At 47.9% G+C, this 21,248-nt stretch overlaps 1 protein-coding gene across 6 annotated transcripts in view; it reads right to left on the reverse strand.

The window, feature by feature from the left end:
- Positions 1–14,375, reverse strand: part of NLRC5 (NLR family CARD domain containing 5) — an 83,948-nt gene extending 69,573 nt beyond the window's left edge. For 3 of the 6 annotated variants that reach the window (XM_084757357.1, XM_084757358.1, XM_084757353.1), the window contains exon 1: positions 14,296–14,375. The gene's annotated coding sequence lies outside the window, so the exon portion shown is untranslated. Of the gene's footprint in view, positions 1–11,681; positions 11,702–13,428; positions 13,449–14,295 lie in introns of those variants that run through there. The other 3 variants (XM_084757354.1, XM_084757355.1, XM_084757356.1) reach the window with 3 other exon arrangements.
- Positions 14,376–21,248: the final 6,873 nt, after the last annotated feature.

Genomic DNA, 21,248 nt, shown 5'->3' on the forward strand with positions numbered 1-21,248 from the left:
TGAAATCATATACATACAAGTAATGCTTAATAAACTCAACAGCTGTACTGATATATTTATGCGTATATGTAACAATAACGATTAAAGAAAAAGAAGCTATGGATTTCTTTCTTCTTTGTTTGTTTGTTTGTATTTTGAGTCAGGTTTTGGCTCACTATGTAGCCTTGGCTATGTAGACCAGGCTGGCCTCAAACTCATAGAGATCCATCTGCCGTTGCCTCCCAAGTGTTGGGATTCAAGGTGTGTGTACCATGACTTCCACTGAGGCCATGGATTTAAGAGGAAGCAAGTGTGGGTGGGGGATTGTTTTGGAGAGCTTGACCAGAGGAAGGGGGGGGGCGGAAATAATGTAATTATAGTTAATTTTAAAATGTGGAGGAAAAGAGCTTTGACAATTGACTTGAAATGAGGTTTCCCTAAATAACCCGGGTTGCCTGGAACTTGCTGGGGAGCCTGTTGGGATTCAAATCCGGAACAAATGGGGGAGGCACCTATTTAACCTCCAGGTTCTCCCAGCATCCTTTAGTCCCTACCTGTTACAGGGCATGGCTGGCATACCCCACCCTCTACTCTGAACTTCCCAGCCCAGGGGCTGGGCTTCCTCTTCCCCAGAGGCTCTTCACTATGTAATCCAGATATTTTGTGCCCCCCCCCCTCTGCATTTCCTCTCTCTTACCCACCCCACCTCCCTGATTTTCTGTCTCCCTCTGCATGGTGACTTCCCTGACTTCCTCCTGTAAGATCAGTGAACCCATCTGAGACCACCCCCAATAAACCTACCTTTATAGACTTTAATTTGGCTTGAATTGTAGCAGAGACTACCTATCAAAGCCCAGATAAGCTTCTGCCTCCCAAATGCTGGGATTACCGGTTGTGCACACACCCATCAACAGCTGTATTTTGTTTTGTCTTGTCTTTTCCAGACAGGGTTTTTCTGTGTAGCTCTGGCTGTCCTGGAACTCTGTAGACCAGGCTGGCATTGAACTCAAGAGATCCGCCTGCCTCTGCCTCCTGAGTGCAGGGATTAAAGGTGTGTGCCACCACTGCCCAGCAGTGGATTAACTGTTTTAATTCTCAACACTCTATTTTAAATTATTTATTTTTCATGAAGATAATTTATTTTGAGTCTATCATGTACGTTGACTAAAGATGAAGTGCAGATGGCCAATAAGAATATGAGAAATTGTTTAATATCCTTAAACAACAGAGAATTTTAAATTAAAACTACACTGAAGCCAAGTCCATGGTGCATGCCATTAATGCCAGCAAACGGAGGCAGAGGCAGGTGGATTCCTGTGAGTGTGAGGACACCCTGGTCTACAGGGCAAGTTCCAGACCAGCCAGGGCTACACAGAGAAACCTTGTCTTAATAACAAAAACAAACAAACTACACTGAAATTCTCTCAGGCTGTAGGCAGAATTACCATCAGTCAAACAGGCAGCTGTACAAGCAGGAACAGGGAAGCCAAATCCACTGCTGGTGGAAGTATAGAGTGATGTAGCAACCATGTAATCAGTAGGGAGGTGATAACACTCCCGCACACACACGCAAAGGATGCTAAATCAACACACCATAGAGAGAGTTTTTACTGAAACACTAAAAAAACGTAGCTGAGTTATGGAATCAGTATTGGTTTCCTACCTGCAAATGTATAGAGAATCCTCATACTCATTTTGATGACTTAAATGGGTTCAACACTTCCAGGTCGCCAACTGAGCTCATGTTCACCATTCTAAGCCAGTCTACCCCTCTCCCCAGGTCAGGAAAGGGTCATGGCAAGCTTCCCAGGCCTCACAGCCCATACTGCTTAACTACCCAAGTACATTCCAGAATCCAGCTTTTCCATGGCCTTTGCCTAAACTAGGCACCACCATTTCTTTTTTTATTTTGTTTTCTTTTCTTTTCTTTTTTTTTTTTTTGAGACAGGGTTTCTCTGTGTAGCTGTGACTCGCTTTGTAGACCAGGCTGTCCTTGAACTCACAGCGATCCCCCTGCCTCTGCCTCCCAAGTGCTGGGATTAAAAGTGTGAGCCACCACCGCCCAGTGACACCACCAATTCTTACCTGAATGTCTGTCTGTGCCACCCTGCCTGTGTTTCTATTCTGCCTGGCTCCAATATTGTTCAGCCAAAATGCAAGCAAGAATCCCTCCCAATATGACCAAGTCATCCTTTTAGAGTTTGTTTGCTTTGAGACAGGATCTCCTTGAACTCATGATTATAGTGAGAATTCTGGAATTATGGCTTTAAAAAAAAACACAGAAATGGGGGGCTGGAAAGACAGCTCAGCGGTAAAGAGCACTTACTGCTCTTCCAAAGGTTCTGAGTTCAATTCACAGCACCCACTGGTGGCTCACAACTATCTATAATATGATCTGATGCCCTCTTCTGGCCTGCAGGTGTACATGCAAGCAGAGCACTGTATACATAATAATAAACAAAAAAATCTTTTAAAAACACAGAAATGGCCTGGCGTGGTGGTACACGCCTTTAATCTCAGCACAGAGGCAGGCGGTTAAGAGCAATGGTTACTCTTTCAGAGGACCTGGGATTAATTCCCAGCATCTACTGCAGGTGTCTCACAACCACTTGTAAACCCAGTTTCTGTGGACTCAACACCTTCTTTATTGGTATGTGTGTGCACTACTCACATACACACATATATACATGTCATAAAACAAGTACATGATCCTTTTAAAAGTGTTTCTCGGGCTGGAGAGATGGCTCAGAGGGTAAGGGCACTGTCTGTTCTTCCAAAGGTCCTGAGTTCAATTCCTAGCAACCACATGGTGGCTCACAACCATCTATAATGAGATCTGGTACCCTCTTCTGACATGCAGGCACACATGGGGGCAGAATACTTTATAAATAATAAATAAATAAAATCTTTAAAAAATGTTTCTCATTGTATGGGTTGTCTTCCACACATTTTTAACTAATGCCTATCTAGCAATTTCTTTTAAAAAGTAAGATGTTTAAATTAGCATAGCACATAGTCATATGTGATATTTTCTTGAAATGTTGCTTTTAAAACTTTATTTAGCTTTTTGTTTTGTTTGAGGCAGGTTTTCATTAAGAAGCCCAGGCTATCCTCAAACTCAAGATCCTCCTGACACAGGCTCCTAAATCTGAGATCATAGGCATGTGCTCTACACTTGGCTCCTGTAAGTCGGAATCACTTCAAAGTTTCACATTTAATGCAATTAACTTTATGGTACGGTTTTCGCATGAGGTTTTTCCAAATGCTGGTACTTGCTGTTTCTTACGGATATTAAAAAAAATAATCTTTCAATTCTTATTTTGATTATGCATACTATTGTATACAATCTGATCATCTGATACCGGCCCGGACTTCTGTCTGCTAGGCAGGTACCGGCTGTGAGACTTCATGCTTTGCTGGTCCTCCTGGAATACCAATGACATCATCTGCAAAGTGGGGATTGTTCTGGGTCAGAGTCCTAGAAGCAGAGCCCAGGACAGGTCCTTATAGAAGGGGTAGCTACAGAAACTAAGCACAAGAGTGGTTTGAGACCAAGAAGAGACTTGATACCCTATGAGCATATAAAGGGGGAGGAAGTCCCCCTCAGTCACAAACACAGGGGAGGGGAGTAAGGGGAAAATGGGAGGGAGGGAGGAATGAGAGGATACAAGGGATGGGATAACCATTGAGATGTAATATGAATAAATTAATAAAAAAAAGAAATGAAAAAAATTGTTTGTAACTCATACCCTTTCACAGATATACATGGAAGCATGTGAATAAAATAAATAAATAAATAAATTCTAAAAAAAAAAAAAAAAGAGTGGTTGAGAGAAAGCCTGGCTTCAGATCAGGGTACGGATAATCAGTTCTCCCAGGAGACGCAGACTCATGGCCATCCATGTCAGTCATTGTTTCCAGGCTGGTCTTATTAAGAGAAGTCAGGCCTCAGGCCCCTCTAGTGACACAAACCATCTGCTAAGGGCCGTGTTTTGGAGACAGATTTAGGTGTCGGTAGCCCAGTGCCATAAGTGTGGCAGGTGTGGGCAGTGGCAGCCATGGGCAGTGGCAGGCATCTATCACTGGGTCACAGTTCCAGGTCCCACATCAGATTGCTGTGAGGCATGTCCAATTTGGCACAGTACCTGCTGGACGAGAATTACAATACCCGCCCTCTGCCTTCTCTCTTGCCCTAGACCCTCAAGGTCCTGTAGGTGTACATGAGCTGTGGGATTGAGAAACATAGAGCCTTGTGCCCTCGTTTGACTAAGGGAGTTTCCACCTTCTTTTTTTTTGTGCTAAGGACCATCTGAGAGGGTCAAGTCGAGAAGCCCTGACCCTGCGGTGCCCGCTGGAAAGAGGACATAGGATAAGCAGTGAGAAGGAGGGTAGAAATAAAAAGGCATCAAATGCTAACTTCAGGAATAGGAAGAAGGTGGACCTGGCGTGGCCAGAAAGCCGTCTCTAGTCACGGTTACAGTCACTTGGACAGAAGCACCTCAGGAGAGTAAGTGTTGCTGATGTTGATGCTTCAAGATTGTGTAGACAAGTAAGGATCTGGGGACTTTGACATGAACTCAAGCCACAGAGGCTCGCCAGCCCCCTCTGAACCCTGCACACTAAGCCCAGCCCATAAAGAATAAAGACAGAGAACCCAGGGTTACTGCCCTTTCCCAGAGGTGCCTAATGCCGCTTGGACGCTGGCGAGTCAAAGTGTGACAGAGCTGGAGTGCCCTGGCTGAGAGGCATACAAATGGGAAACTGAGGTCCTAAGAGGGGAAGGCACTGTTAGCGAGATGGAGGCGGGTCTGGTGTATAAGGCTTTCCCTCCCTCCATGGTCCTAGTGGTGACAGGTGCCTGACTGAGGGAGTGCCAGCAATCCTTCCCTTTTATTCTTGGAAGCTAGAAGAGCAGGCAAGAATCATCTTTGATCCATACATTTTGGTAGGATAATGATAACGTGTGTAGGTGAGTGGATGGTCCCTTTAGAAAAATTACTTAGAGCTAGGCGAGGAAGCTGAGGGAGAAAAATGTGTTTGAGGACAGGGCTGTAGCTGTAGCTGCCACTGAGTGCTTGTCTAGTACACACAAGGCCTTGGGGTCATCCCTTAGGGGTTGGGAGGAAAGGAGGAAGGGAGAGAGAGAAGAAAAGGAGTGAGGGAGCAAGGGAAGGAGAAAATCTGAGCTACATAGTGATACATTATATGAATAAAGCCAAAACAACAAAATCAATCAACAAACAAACAAACAAAAAACCTAAACAAAACAAAACAAAGCAAAAAAACCCCTAAGATCACAATGTTTTACAGAGGATGCAAGTAGAAGCCCATCCTGAAAGGAGAGCCTCTCAAGCAGTCGGCTTGAGCCTCAGAGCTGTAAGCAACAGACATGTCTCACCTCGGAACCCTCTGGGTGGTTATTGCATCACCTCTAGACCCCCATTGCAACCTACCATCTCCATCACTAAAACCCGGGAAGCTGGCTCCCAGCTCAGCACCTGCTATTTCCTACTGAAAGCCCCTAAGGAATCAGGACAAGCCCTCCGTTGGGACCAGGGTGCTGGCTCCAGCCTGGCTGGCACAGCAGACAGCTGGGGAGGTCGTCTCCTCCTCTCAGTTCCAGGGCCCACCATCCAGAGGAAGTGGCTAGTGACCAGGGAGGCCCCACATGTTTCCGGGTGCTGGAACCTTCTCCCTGGTTCCTCCAGACCTGAGGTCCCATCTTGTCTGCGTATTTGAAAGACTTGGGGGCAGGGTGTCCTTTAGCAAGTCCAACGGCCTATATATCAGCATATTCTCCAGGGTGGAGTTCAGCTAACTGCTCTTCTGGAATGTTCCCAGGGCAGCTGCTACAATGAGATATCTGACCATTATGCCACACCATGATGACACCAGTTCTCCCCTCCTGGTGGGGGTGGGAAGACACTGGCTCTTTGTCCTGTATCTAGCACTGTTCCTCCAGCAGTCCACGTTCTGCTTATGCTGACCTTCTCTGAGTCCCCAAAGGCCCTAGGGACCAGAAGGCCAGGTGGGCATCTATGTCCACATAAAGACCCTGGGGTGTTTCTAGGGAAGATGCCCACCTTAACCTCGCTGCTGTTTCCTTCCCATCACAGGTCCCTACACAGTGGCTCTGTCACGCTCTGTCCTGCAGGAAGGGCCCAGAATGCCACACACAAACAAAAATGAAACTAAAGAGCCAGGCAGTGGTGGCACACGCCTTTAATCCCAGCACTTGGGAGGCAGAGGCAAGCAGATCGCTGTGAGTTCGAGGCCAGCTTGGTCTACAAAGTGAGTCTAGGACAGCCAAGGCTGCACAGAGAAACCCTGTCTTACAAAACAAAACAAAATGAAACGAAACTAAAGCTTGGAAATCCCCTCCTTAGCTTCCTTGAGGTAGGGAGCCAGCTTGGCCGGAGGAATCCAGCCCTGCTGGGAGAGCAGGCAAGGGCACAAGGAAAGTTTCAGAAGTGAGAGAAAGAGGGCGTTCCCAGGCACAGGTTCAGCTGCAGAATTGCCTGCTCGCTCTCAAACATGTGACTTCTAAGTCTTAAAATGTGTCCATTCCTGGACTCCACTGCTCAACCTGGCCCAAAGCAAGACAGTGCCAAGTGGCTACAGCCTGTGGGACTATGAACACAGTATTGCTGTCATCCCCTAAGTCATATATTGAAACCCTGTCTCCAGCCGGGGCATGGTGGCGCATGCCTTTAATCCCAGCACTTGGGAGGCACAGGCAGCTGGATCTTTGTGAGTTCGAAGCCAGCCTGGTCTACAAGTGAGTCCAGGACAACCAAGGCTACACAGAGAAACCCTGTCTCGAAAAACAAAAAACAAGCAAACAAACAAAAGAAACCTTGTCTCCAATGGTTTGGGGTAGATTTGGGGGAGGCAATTAGTTGACAAAAGTGGGGTCCTGAGGAGTAGGATTTATTCCTAATTAAAATGCCCAACATTCTTTATAGCACTCTTTCCATCATACAAGCACACAAAAATAAGTTGGCAGTCTGCAGCCCAGAGGAGGGACTCTTAGAACATACTATGTTGGCATCCCAACCTTAGCCTTTAGTCTCCTGGACAGTGACAAATACACTCTTGTGTCATATAAGCCACGTGGGCAATGGGACTTTGTCACAGTAGTCCAAATACACTCAGGCACCTAATTCTGGGGCTTAGGAGATGCCTGCAGCCATGTTTGAACAACCCAGACATCCACCATTAAGTTGTTACTATGCTGTGGCATTATGGGTGTGAGGGTGATGGGTCGTGGGTGGACACAGCTATATCTTCAGAATGCTCGCCCCCTCAAGTGAGCTATGCTGTACAGAAACACACATAGTATGCCATCTGCAGGCCTTCCAGTCAGCTCCTGGCTCAATCTCCAGCATCCTAAGAAAATAATAGAACATTAGCTCTGTAATGAACCAGGGGCTGTGCCCGAATGGAAGTGCAATGCTGCCGGCAACAAATGCCTTTCTCTTAAAACCAAATTATTTATTTTGCTTTCTGCTTGCAGGCAGCAATCTCAATCATTAGGAAAGTTCTATGAATTGCAGAAATGAGTAGCAGGATGTTCCACAGAGCCCGCCCACCAAGGATGTGTGCAATTTCCTAATTTTTTTTTTTTTTAAAAACCCATTTGTCAAACAAAGGTTACCTTATATGACAACTGCTTCTTAAAGGTCTGGAAACCATCTCACTCTTATTTATTTTTTTTACCATCTCACTTTTAACTTTATTTTTTTTTAAAGCATTATTCATCAGGGACTGACATAATTCCCTAAAAGAAATCCCCTGAAACAAACTACAACAAAGTTGTAGAATTGAAAGGGGTGGTGTTGCTGATCTCAGCCTTGACCTAAGGCTGGGCTGCCCTTGAGACTGGACGACCCTTCTGAATCTCCAGAGACACCAGGCACCTTTCAGAGAAGTTTCACCATGACTAACCAGGAAATGGTACGTAGGAACTGAAAAGAGAACAATTTTCTTGCTTTATGATTAGATCTAGCCCAAAGCCCCATCCCAGGGCCTCCCATGGTCACTCTGCAGCTGTCTCCTGGGTGAGTCCTTAGCTAGAGACCGACCTGTCCATCTCAGGGAGAGGATCGTAAAACAGCGAGTGATTTCTTTCCTCACACAAGACCCTGAGACCATGGCACACATCTTTAATCCCAGCACTCGGGAGGCAGAGGCAGGTGGATCGCTGTGTGATCGAGGCCAGCCTGGTCTACCAAGCAAGTCCAGGATAGTCAAGGCTACACAGAGAAACCCTGCCTCAAAAAAACAAAAACAAAAAACAAAAACAAGACCCTGAGACCACTAATGCTGATGGGTGTGGGGACAGCTCTGTGCTCCTGCCCATGAGTGGGTGCTGGGGTACAGGGCGGCCTCTGGGCTGCTCACAGCCGAGGTCCATAGATACAGTCTTTAGGATTTAGCAACACAGTTTCAAATATTTTAAAAATAAAGGCCAGCCTCTTCCTTGAGGAGTCTACCTTCATAAGGAGCCTGAGGAAGCTGAGGAGGTAAGCCAGCCTGGGAACGGAGGGCTGGCTTCTGAGCAGTGGTCACAGGAACCACATGTATGCCTACATGTCAGCAGAGTGGACCCGCCTTTTCTGAGATGGAGACAGCAAGCCACCCACCACACCATCACTCAGAAGGGCTCTGGAACTCAGGAGAGGGGGCGGTTGACACTGCCTACCGTGGCCCAGGGATGCTGTTCCTTTGTAAAAATTACGTTTAAAAAAATCACATAGCAAAAGCACTAGGAGCACAGAAGCAAACTTTGCACATTACCCCTCTTCCTCTTTCTGCCCCCCCCCCCCCCCCCCCGCCTCTCAATCCTGCCAAACGCTTGGCCTCCTTCTCTCAGCCTCCAGTAACCATGGCCACCATTCCCTGCCTCTCTTCTCTCAGATGCTCCAAGCACCCCTCATGAGAAGGCTCTATCCAGCCTTTCCCCCTAACACAGACTTCCCTGGGCCTTTTAGTATTAACAAACTAAGTTTTAAAATCATGGACACAGACGGGAAGAAAGCACAAGCCAAGAGCACAGGAATTTAAGAGAATCGAACATTCTAGAAGCTGGGGTCACAAGAGACCAGGGAAAGACCATAACCAGATTAATGCTGCTGCCAGCTGTGGCCAGGGGAACTTCATTTTACAGTGGTCAGTGGTGACTGCAGGGGCTCACTGGCCAAAGTGCTGAGAGTTAATAACTGTTGAGTGCCCAGCCATAAATGAGACACTAGACTTCACTTGGAGGCTTAGGCGGTACTGTGAAAGAAGAGGTGGAAAGAATGTAATAGTCAGAGGAAGTAGCAGGGTGGAGGGGTGGGGCTGATTGGGCCCCACCCTTCCCTGAGTTAATGGCAGATGAGGGTGGGGAAGACCTTTCCTTCAGAGGGATAGTCACTGATAAATGTTGCTGTATACAAACCCTCACACATGCTCCTGTAAGCGACCCTAGTGAAAGTCACTGGGGGCAAGGGACACACACACACACACACACACACACACACACATACACACACACACAGAGAGAGAGAGAGAGAGAGACAGAGACAGAGACAGAGACAGAGACGACAGAGACAGAGAGAGACAGAGAGACAGACAGACAGAGAGACAGAGGAGACAGAGAGAGACAGAGACAGAGACAGAGACAGAGACAGAGAGTGAGAACAAAAGAAAAAAAAAGGGCTGCGCCTGCTTGAGAAGATGAAAGTGATAGGTGGGGTGGAAGGGAGATAGAGAATAAGGTGACTAAAATACAATACATAAATGTATGAAATGTCACAATGGAAGCTCATTACTATGTATAACTACTATATGCTAAGAACATGACTTTTAAAAAGAAAATGAAGCCAGCAAGACGGCGGAGAGGCACCTGCTGCACAAGTCTGATGAACTGAGTTCGAGCCTTAAACTCACTTAAGGTAGAGGGAAAGAACAAACTGCAGGAAGCTCTCCCCATCTCCACACACATGCATCATCATATACATGCACAATTATAATAAATTAAAAGGGTGGGTGGGTTTTTTTTTTTGAAAAAATATACCCAAGAAAATCAAAGCAGAAGATCTAGTCAGTAAGATGGCCATTTCTCAACAAAGAATTCTCAGCAAATAATAGCATACCAAAGTCAGTAACACATCAAAAAGCACATTCACCGTGGTCAAGTTGTCTTCACTCAAGTATGCAGTTCAACAAAGACAACCAATAAATTTAATAATCCATAGTCTAAAGAACAGAAATTTCAGGATTTTATCAGTAGATAAAGAAAAAGCGCTGGGTGGTGGTGGCGCATGCCTTTAATCCCAGCACTTGGGCGGATCACTGTGAGTTCGAGGCCAGCCTAGTCTATACAGTGAGTCCAGGACTACCAAGGCTACACAGAGAAACCCTGTCTTGAAAAAGCCAAAAAAAAAAAAAAAAGAAAGAAAGAAAGAAAAGAAAAGAAAAGGCCTTTGACATATCCAATATCTCTTCATGATGAAAACCTTGAAGAAATTAGGAAAAAGGAGTATATCTCAGAATATTATATATATATATATACACATACATATGTACATATATAACTATATGTGACAAACCTACAGACAACATTATATGACAAAGTTAAAATATGGGTTGTCTACTTTCTCTACTCTTTTTTTTTCGAGACAGGGTTTCTCTGTGTAGCTTTGGCTGTCCTGGACTAGCTTTGTAGGCCAGGCTGGCCTCAAACTCACAGTGACCCTTCTGCCTCTGCCTCCCGAGTGCTGGGATTAAAGGGGTGTACCACCATGTCTGGCACTTTCTCTTCTCTTAATCTGCATAGTAGTAGAAGTCTTAGATGAAACAATAAGACAAGAAAAAGGGTGAAAATAAGAAAGAAGAAGTAAAATTATCCCAATTTAAAGATGACACAATCTAATGCATCAGAATGCATCAGAAAAGTCTAAGAACCAGTAAATACTGGGCAAAGCAGCAGGATGCAAATGGAGACACAGAAGTAAGCAGACTTTGTATGCAATAATGAGCATGTTGAGAAAGAATTTTAAAATTCCATTCACAATAGCTTTAAAAATAAAACTTCAAGCCACACACGGTGGCACATGCCTTTAATCTCAGCACTTGGGACTAGTTTAACAAGTGAAATTTCATTTTACTTTTAAATTTTTTTTTTTGAGACAGGGTTTCTCTGTGTAGCCTTGGCTGTCCTGGACTCACTTTGTAGACCAGGCTGGCCTCAGAACTCACAGTGATCCACCAGCCTCTGCCTCCCGAGTGCTAGGAGCAATTTCATTTTAAAAAAGCATCTGAGAGCCGGATGTGGTGGCATACACCTTTAATCCCAGCACTCGGGAGGCAGAGATAGGAGTATCAGGAGGCAGAGGCTGTGAGTTCAAGGCCAGCCTAGTCTACAAAGTGAGTCCAGTATAGCCAAGGCTACAAGACAAACAAACAAAACAAAAACACCAAAAAGAAAAAAAAACCCAAACAAACAAACAAACAAAAAAAGTAAGGAAAAAATATCTAAGCTCATTAAAATATGGATACACACACATAGAAAAACCCAGTGCTAGAGGGCCTGTGCATATCAACTCCTTAGAATTCCCCTTCACCAAAAGCCATGGGTGAGCCAGACAGAGGGAGGCCAGTGCCTCTCTGGAGAAGAGCCCCTGAAGGAGTTCCAGAGGCGTTAGTCAAAGCAGTACCTGATGTCAAGTCATCAGGAAGAACCAGTTAAGTCAGGTTTCCTCTGGCCTCCCAGCTCCTGTCCAGAGAAACGGGTATGTCCATGCTATGGTTGGAGACAATGCCAGAGAGGAGAAAGCATCTGCTGTGAAAGGTGACCAGAAGAACGAAGCCCCCTACCCCTGTCCCCGAGATCCACAGCCTGGAAGACTTAAGGTTCCTCTAAAGGGAAGAAAGGGGGCCATGCCAGCTCTACTAGATTTCAGGGACCCAGAAACTGGAGCTAACTTTTGAGTTACACAATCACACCCACTTATGGGTGACAGGTCCTATAAGGCGTCAGCAGTACCACCTGGTTTTACAAGGACTCCCTGAAGGCGTGAAAAGGCCTGAGATCCTGTTCTCTGAAGCTCCGCACCAGCAGCCAGAATTGATCTCTTAAGTTTTGCTTCTAAATCATGCGTATTCTGTGGAAAGGATAGAACCCGGAATCTTCTGGAAGCGCGGCAGAACACTTGACCTCTAAGCCACACCTCTCCCCTAAAACTTAAGGGTTTGCACTTCCTTGGCCTACTTCTCTGCGGTGGTGGAGGAGGGACGTTGGGACGGTGACGATGTGTCAGATGTGGTATTAAAGCTCCACTGACACCAACGCTTTGTTCTATATGGGCTGCGGCCTGGAAGACTGCATCCAGGAGCCCCTCTGAGGATGCTAGAACAGACCCCACCCCCCACCCCCCCCGCCACCGCCCAGTTATTCCTATTGGAGGGGTTGCTAGCATTTTTTTTTTGGCATCTCTCAGCTTATAACTGCTGTTCCTGCCTCTCCAACATGGCTGCCCTCCCTAAGGTATCTGTTTTGATGTTGCTGATCTCCTCTAGAGCAGGCTACCCTACACCCTCATCTTACCTGCCTGCAGCACCCCCCCCCCCCCGTGTCCAAATCAGGTCACATTCAGAGGCAGTGGAGAACAGGACACATCATCTTCCTTAGGGGACTCAACACACAGCAAAACACATGGGAGATGTCGTCTACAAAGTTGTGTTGGGCTTTCTTCAGAGGAGAGGGAGTTGTGTTGGGGTACACAGACACTGGCCGGGCCCTGCTGCTCTGTGCCTGGTCCAGGTCAGGTCTAAAGCAGACTTTCTCATCCAAGTGCTAACTAGGCCTGAGCACACTTGGCTTCCGAGAGCAGGCCCACCTGTACTTACAGGGCAAATGGGACTAAGCAGACCACGGCATTCCCTAAGCTGCGGCATTTGTCCCATCAGGACCCAAGACTCCTCAGTCTTTTGGGCAAGCACCGTTTCTACGTCATCTCATTCAATCCACGAGATTACATTTTGAACTACCCATTACGTTTATATCATAGATGGGGAATCAAGCTTCCGAGAGCTGCAATCCTTAGATCCTGGTCATCCAGGAAGTGCCCAGTGTGAGCACGGGGAGGTCCCCACTCCAGGAACTGGTGGATGCCTGTCCTGGAGACAGGGCAAGCAGGCACAGTTTCTGGCAACTGGTCTGGAGGAAGCCCACAGCAAGAGGCCTTATGAACTTCACGTCACCGGCTCTCACCCGACTCTCTGTTCTCTGATGGGAGAGAGGAGGCCTGGAGCCTTATTTTTGCCCTACCACTGAGCTACGCCCAGGAGGAACCTGGTGGTGTTCCAGGTTTCCATGGCCCCTCCTCGGAGAGAACATGAATCAGGAAGAGAAAGCTCAGGTATGGCCTTTTCCCCCATTAGGGAAGTCAATTTTCAAAATACCTTGCTTTTCTCTATGAAGCCCCTCACCGAGTCTTTTCAGAAAAACTGCAACCATGTATGCCAAGAGTGCTAAAGACCTGGGACTCTGCAGGGACCTCCCAAAACTGCCAGCTCTGGCTTTTCTGAGTGAGACAAAGGTTTGAAACCCACATGCCCATGTCGGAAGTCAGGGACAAAAGGCTACCCAGGCCTGCCCTTGTAACTGGTGAATTTTAGTCATCATTAGAAATGCAGGTGACGAACCGACGTTGAAGAATCATTGTTTTCTTTTAAAGCACAATATTCTATTATTTAAAAAGTCACCCGTCTTCTGTACTCTTCAGGATTTCTGTTGAGATTCTCTATCTGGCATTTGTTTCCAAAGAAAGCTGATAGCCAGAAACCACCAGCCTGAGGTGGGCGACTATTGGAGAATGGTAGGAGGAGGCGTTCTTTTATAACGGCCACTCTCTCTTCTTTCTACTACTTGATAACAAGAGTTGCTGGTTTTTTTTTTTAAGCTGAAAATTCGGAATTGTGTGTAACAAACAGGATGACTTCTGTGATTATTAATAAAGCAATAGAAATGAAAAGAAAAAAAAAGCAAGAAAGTATGGCTCCACAGGATGACAAGTGTGGCACTAGGAGAGGGGGCACACAGACATACAGAATATTTCTCAAACTGAGTCACTCCCCAACTTAACACCTTTCTGTGGTCCCCAAACTGCAGAGTGGTCGATTGCATTTTGCTAAGCCATCAATGCCCACCCGCCCATCTGCCCATGTGTCCATCCACCTGGCCTCTGGCACCCCCTCCTCCATCTCGGCGCAGTAAGCAAATCCATAGATCTCCCTCCCTCCGCGCCCCCACCTGGGCAGGTAACTCACCCTCTCAGCTCAGGCTCCGTTTGCGCTCTGCGCGAAACTGAAAGTGGCAGAGCCCAGCGCTGTTTGCTAGTTCATAGAACCCGCTGCGGCTGCCGAGAAATCACGTGGCTTCAAAGTACCAGCCCCAGGGAGAGCAGGGAGGGTGCCAGGAACCCGCCACAGCTTGGCATTGCTAGCGAAGGAACGTCTGGACGTGCCTCTGTGCTCTGTGCGCTGGGTAAGGTGGGCATCTGCTGGGTGGTGGGTGGGGCCAGGAAGCCCCCGGACCTGCACGGCCCTCTTTCCCCCCCCCCCCCCCCCCCCCGCCTCCCTGGAGACTACACAGGATGGAGGCAGGAGGAGCCACTGAGCAAAACTTTGTGGAGTTGGGTCCTGGGTCCTGACTCCTGGCTTACAGTGCGCTGCCTCTCATCACCTGAGACCTGACCTGGACAAGCACGGTCTCCAGGTGTATCTCTGCCAGGCTTTGAGAAATCACAAGACACAGGTGCAAGGGTTGCTTAGTTTACAGAAGAAAGCTGAGCGCAGAGATGAGGGAGGATGGTAAGAGATGGGCTCTGAGGAAAGGACTCCAGGGCCAGGGTCAGTCCTGGAAAGCCACTGGTCCTGTCTCTGTCCTACGTTTGTCAGACTGCCCAGCCTCTTTTCCTTGTCCTAGAACAAAGGCCAGGTTCCTCTTGAGGATGGCTCTGTCTTCCACACAGGGTGTCTTGATGACATCCCACAGTGAAGCAACTCTCCCAGAATGCTCTGGGGAGGAGTGGAAAGACAATGGTACCGCATGAGCCCTGAAGGGCAGGGTTAGAAGCGCACCCATGACCCCAACATCTCAGGCTCAAGTCCTCCTTTTTTGAGGGTTGGCTATCTCACCTTAGGCCAGTGGTTCTTAACCTTCCTAACGATGCTACTCTTTAATTCAGCGCCTCATGCTGTGCTGATCCCCGACTATGATATCATTTTTTGTTGCTACTTCTTAGCTGTAATTTTGCTGCCGTTATGAATTGTAATGTGACTTTCTGATATGCAGAATATCTGATATGTGGTTCCTGTGAAAGGGTCGGTTGGTCTCCAGGGGTCATGACCCACAGGCTGAGAATCACTGCCCTAGACAAAAGGTTTGGCCCCTTGAGTCTCAGCTCTGTCATCTGTCCCGTGGACCATGACAGTAGCACCTTCCCATTCCTTAGTAAGAGTGGAAGAGACCAGAAGTTACCGCAGATGTAGCATGGGCCTGCAACTCTTAAGAAGCCCTTCTATTTTTTGCCCCCTTCCTTGGGGCTCAAATTCCCGTGGCCCTGTAACCTCCTCCCTCTCAGGATCAAGCTGGAAATCAAGAAAGTTCTTGACAGGCATGTAGTGGAAGTTTTGGTTTCCTTAAAAACTCAATTATGTTATGTAAATACGGTTTTGTTTTTATCTCAAGTGTGGGACTATGGGACTGCCTTAGTTTATCTACAGCTGATAACAGCCTTGTGAGGCTCAGAGAGGGGGCGTGGTCTCTGCCAGCTGGAGTTAGTGGGATGCTGAGGACTCGGGGAGAGTACAAATACCAGAACACAGAGGGATGAGGGCTTTGAGGAGCCGGACAGAGGAGGAAGGTGGTGGAGCCAGGCCTGCCAAGACGGGTTTTGGGAGCACCATCTTCCCAGACACACCCTGTGTTCAGCCTGTGTTCTAAGGCATCCTATGAGCCCAAATGCTGCCATCTTCATGAGAATTTTACCTGAGTTTCTGGCCACTCTTTCCAGCCACTTGGATGCAAATTCTGTTCTAATGGGGCAAGAGTGTATAGACTGTGGAGGACTTGGGGAGAAGGCTCCACCTGTGCAGCTAAGGGGACATCATCATCCAGGCTGGGTGGAGACTTCCCAGTGCAGCCGCTTTGGGGTCACCCATGCTCCTCTGTAAATAAACCAAATAAACTCACGGGTTCCCCAGGTGAACGTGGTGAAACAGAATTTTGTGGTAATTAGGATGTCAGGAGGAAGGGATAGAGGTAGAGGTGTTGATCATACCTTCCCAGGGAAAGACTTCTCACAACAGGCCAGCCAGTGCCTTGAAACCTCCATGAACGCCAGGTTCCTTTGGCCAAATGTACACAGTTCTTTGGTGGCTCGCATGGCTATCTGCTTTGGAGAGCTGGGTGCCTGTGTGAGAACTGGCCCAAGGTGCCAGGAGACTGAAGAAAGGTGAACAGACCCAGGCCTGGATGGTACAACTAGTGTTACAGCTCGGAATGTAAAGGCATCCCCAATGGAAGTGTTACATCTCTGCTCTGAGGGGGACGTTTATCCAGGGTGAATATTACAGCTCTGAAGGGAAAAATAGCCTGTCAGCTAGGAGCCAAAGTCACACTGTGTGACAAACCTCATGCAAGAGAGTTATTGGGAAAGACAAGAGGGTGGCTGCCATTCTCTCTCTCTCTCTCTCTCTCTCTATATATATATATATATATATATATATATATATATGTGTGTGTGTGTGTGTGTGTGTGTGTGTGTGTGTGTGTGTATTCCACTTTGGAAAGGAGTTTTCCAGTATAGGGACTGCTGAGATTTCAAGCCAAGCCCAGGAATTGGTGGGCTTTCATGCTCAGGGATTGGTGGGTTTTGGTAGGCTTTCAAACATAGAGGTGGGCTTGGACCTTTTACCCTACAGTTACAGATAAAATTATTGCTTAGGTGACTGTAAGACAAGTGGGTCCCCACACTCCAAGGAGGTAGGAAGGGTCCTTTGGCAAAAAAAAATCTCCCTCATTTACCTAAGCCCTAGTCCCACTCACCCTAGGGACCAGGAGCCCAGGTGATAAGATGTGGTCCTCAGAGCTCTAGCAGGATGGGGGAAGCTCTGTTTTGTGTCTGGAAAGAGCAGAAGGCATGGTCTCCAGGCAATAGATTCTAATCAGGTCTGCCAGCGTCTGTCCTGGGCCGAGGTTATCCTGCTCTTTAGACGTCAGCCCACGCAGAGCCTCTGGACTGGGGGTGGCAGGTTTGTGAGGGTCTGGCTGTTTGTTCTGCTCTCCAGGATGCCATAGATCCTACTACACACTCTCTTGGGCCCTTTTGGTGACCTAAGTGCCCCACAGAACAGACCTCTTCTGCAATGACAGAATTGGGACTGGGGGCTACCTCTGCTTTCCATTGTGACATGAGGATGTGTTCCAGGGTCCCAGCTAGGATGCGGGGTCTACAGGAGTGACACTCTGAAGGACATCTCAGAATGCCCTTAGTGTTGCAAGGGCTCCTAGGCATGGGATGGGGCTGCCGGGGGGGGGGGGTGGCAAGCGCTCCTGCTTTTGCTCTGTGGCATTAAGGGAAAGCCTTGGAGTTTTGGGGGATCCCTAAGAGAGGAGTCTTGGTTCGCTATGGCTTCTAACCAGTGTTGCTGCCCTTGAGGACACTGCAGAGCCTAAAATTCCTTTTAGATACCCGGGAATGGCAAACCCTTTCCTTTTAAAAAGATTTGTATTTTATGTATGATTGTTTGGCCTCTGTGTGTGTGTGTGTGTGTGTGTGTGTGCGCGCGCGCGCGCGCACACGCATGCATGTATGATACATACATGCCTGGTGCTCTTGGAAGTCAGAAGATAGCATTGGATCTCCTGGAATTGAGTTAGGGACAGTTATGAGCTGCCATGCAGGTGCTTAGAGCCAAACCTGGGTCCTCTGCAGAAGCAACAAGTCCTCTTAACTGCTGAGCCATCTCTCCATCTCTCCAGTGCCTAGTAAACATTTTTTTCCCCCAGAGGGCTGTTTAAGAACCCTCCCTATGCTCCTGGCTGCTTCCAGTGTCAGACCCTTGCTCTGAGAGCCAAGGGCAGAAGAGAACGGGGACAAAGTGAGCTCAGGCCATGAAACGAGCGGGGTGGGGGGGGTGGGGGGGGAGCAGAGACGTCTGGAGCTCAGTGGCCAGGTTAGCTTCATTGATGAGATCCAGGCCGGTGAGAAACCTGATCTCAAAGGAGGTAGACAGCATTTCTGTGGACAACTGAATTTATCCTCTGGCACGTGTAGGTATAAACATACATACACACCTGCGCACACATGGACACATATATTCACAAATGCATACACACATGCATTTTTGTTTTTGTTTTTCAGGTCAGGGTTTCTCTGTGTAGCCCTGGAACTCTCTGTCTATCCTAGTACACATTCTGCAGACCAGGTTGGCCTTGAACTCAGAGATCTGCCTGCCCCTGCCTCCAGAGTGCTATGATGAAGGGAGTGCACCACCACTGCCTGGCTGTACATGCATTTTATGTGTGTGTGGGGGGGTTGCTTTGTTTTGTTTTGGGGACAGTGTTTCTCTGTGTAGCCTTGGCTGTCCTGGACTTACTATGTAGACCAGGTTGGCCTCACTTTGTAGACCAGGCTGGCCTCAAACTCACAGAGATCTGCCTGCCTCTGCTTCCCTGAGTGCTGGAATCACAGGCATGCTCCGCCATGCCCTGCTTGTATGTGCACTTTTAAAAAAGACAACTTTACTTGTCTCACAGTAAATGTAATGCTCTGTTCTGGAGGCATCAGAGAAGGTATCACACTGCTTCAACTCCCGGTTTAAAAAAAAAAAAAAAGATGGGCAAGGGAGTACACGTGGAGGGGGCAAAAGACAATGGTCAGCCCAGGTTTATAACAGTCTGCTCTGGGAGTCACTAACCCATTCATTCCTGATTGACCAGGAGCTCACATCCCTGAGAATCAACTGAATCTCTGAAAAAAAAAATGCAGGAATCCCACTTACTTTCAAAGGCTCCACCTCTCAATACTGCCACAGTGTGTGCTGTGAAGGGCAGTGAAGCAGCAGGACAAGCCATCCCACTGGGACAGTGTGGTGCCCATGCCTGGAGAAAACCTCCCAAGCCTGAGATGGAAGAGCCCTCTGTGCTAGGGGTGGGGAGGACGAGGAGGCTGAAAATGTGCTGAGGGGACCTTCCCTTCGGCATCAGAGTTCAACAGACTCGCCCATCCAGAGGCTCTGTCTTCCTCTTCTGTGAAAAACCAGACCTCTGCAAGGCCCTCATGCTCCCTAGCCACCTCAGATTCTTCCATCCACTTCACTTCCTGCCCCCCTCATCCTGCAGTGTGGGAACCCCATGGGGACAGGGCATGAGTCAGATTCTCTAGCTGGACTCAGGCAGGAAGCCCATCATCGTCACAGGAGGGATGGGAGCTTTGATAGTGGAGAACAAAAGGTTGTCAACCCTCATACTTGCAGGGGAGGGACAGACCAGGATTGGAGCTGCTCTTGCCTGACCAGGGTGTGGCTCTAGGGCGGATATGCCCAGGAATCTAGGGACAGCATCTAGGCTTTGCAGAGAAAAATCGGCATGCTAAAAATACTGAGGTCGGGGCTGGAGAAATGACTCAGAGGTTAAGAGCACTGGCTGCTTTCCCAAAGGTGCTGAGTTTAGTTCCCAGCAACCACATGGTGGCTCACAACCATCTATAATGTGATCTAATGCCCTCTTCTGGCCTGCAGGTGTACATGCAGGCAGAGCACTGTATACATAATAAATAAATCTTTAAAAAAATAATGATGTCAGTGAATGAAAAGATACTATGTTGCTAAGCAAGGAGTGAATGAATGTTTTCGGACCCCACACATCCCTTCTGGCTCTAGCACCTTTTCTCATATGGATACTCAGTTAATTCCTGCTCAGCCTTTAAAATGTGGCTTAAGTAGCCCCCTTGCCACTGGCCACCAGAAGATGCAGATGGGTGTTCAGGGGTGGGGTTCCCTGGTATGGAAGCCTGCCGTCCATCAAAGTAACTCAGAGGCAGGGCTTTAGAACTTCACCCAGGCTTAGCCAATCAGGAATTTGGACCCTATAGGGAGAGCAGACACCTGTTGGAACAGAATGTTCCCTCTGTGGTGCCTGATGACATCTTAGTTGGGGGTGTGTGTGTGTGTGTCCAGATTGCTTGGGGCTAGAGAGATGGCTCAGTGGTTAAGAGCACTGTCTGGCTGGGTGGTGGTGGCGGCGGTGCACGCCTTTGACCCCAGCACTCGGGAGGCAGAGGCAGGTGCATCCCTGTAAGTTTGAGGCCAGCCTGGTCTTCAACGCAAGTCCAGGGCAGCCAAAGCTACACAGAGAAACCTTGTCTCGAAAAACAAAACAAACAAACAAACAAACAAACAAGAGCATTGTCTGATTTTCCAAAGGTCCTGAGTTTTCAATTCCAAGCAACCACAGGGAGCCTCACAACTATCTAAATTGGGATCTGATGCCCTCTGCTGGCACACGGGTGTACATGCAGATAGAAAACTCATAACACATAAGTAAGTCTGCCACTGTAGTAGTCTGCTCACCAAGTCTCTGAGCTACTGACATTGCCTTTTCTACTCTACACCCAGACTGGAGTCTATGCCTTGTTCCTGTGAACACAGATGGATGTATCATATATGTCTTGGCCACTTGGTGTCTCTCAGAGCTTCCAGTCTGAATCAAGGGCCTTGAGCAGTGTACATGCTAGGAAGTTGCTAGAAGGATGGGGTGATGTCCACAGATTGTGCAGAGGGTGGCCTTGATCTAACTTTGGGGGAGGGGCGTAAGTAGGGGCACCTACCAAAAGTGCATTAGCACAGACACCACGGTCAGGATGGGTAGGATGCATCCCTTCCTTGCTCTGTCCCCTCAATCCTGTTCCTAAGGAGTACATTCTCAGATCCTGGACAGAGCATTTAATGGCAGCAGGGAAGCAAGGAGCTGGTCCCCATCTCTTTGCCCTGACTCTGAGCCCCACACAAGAGATGCTAGCATTCCGATGTTCTTCTTCACTGTGAGTTGGGTTCACACCTTTGATCCCAGCCTCACTGGCCTGGGCAGGGGGTGCTGGGGTGTATAAGACAGTTATCTAGACATGAGCCTCGATGGCTCGGCAAGCAGTATTCTTCCATGGCTTCTGCCTCAAGTCCCTGCCCTCACTTCCCCCAGCGATGGACTGTGGCCTGTC

Source organism: Acomys minous, assembly GCF_964271855.1.
Source record: "Acomys minous genome assembly, chromosome: 14".
Taxonomy (NCBI): Eukaryota; Metazoa; Chordata; class Mammalia; order Rodentia; family Muridae; genus Acomys; species Acomys minous.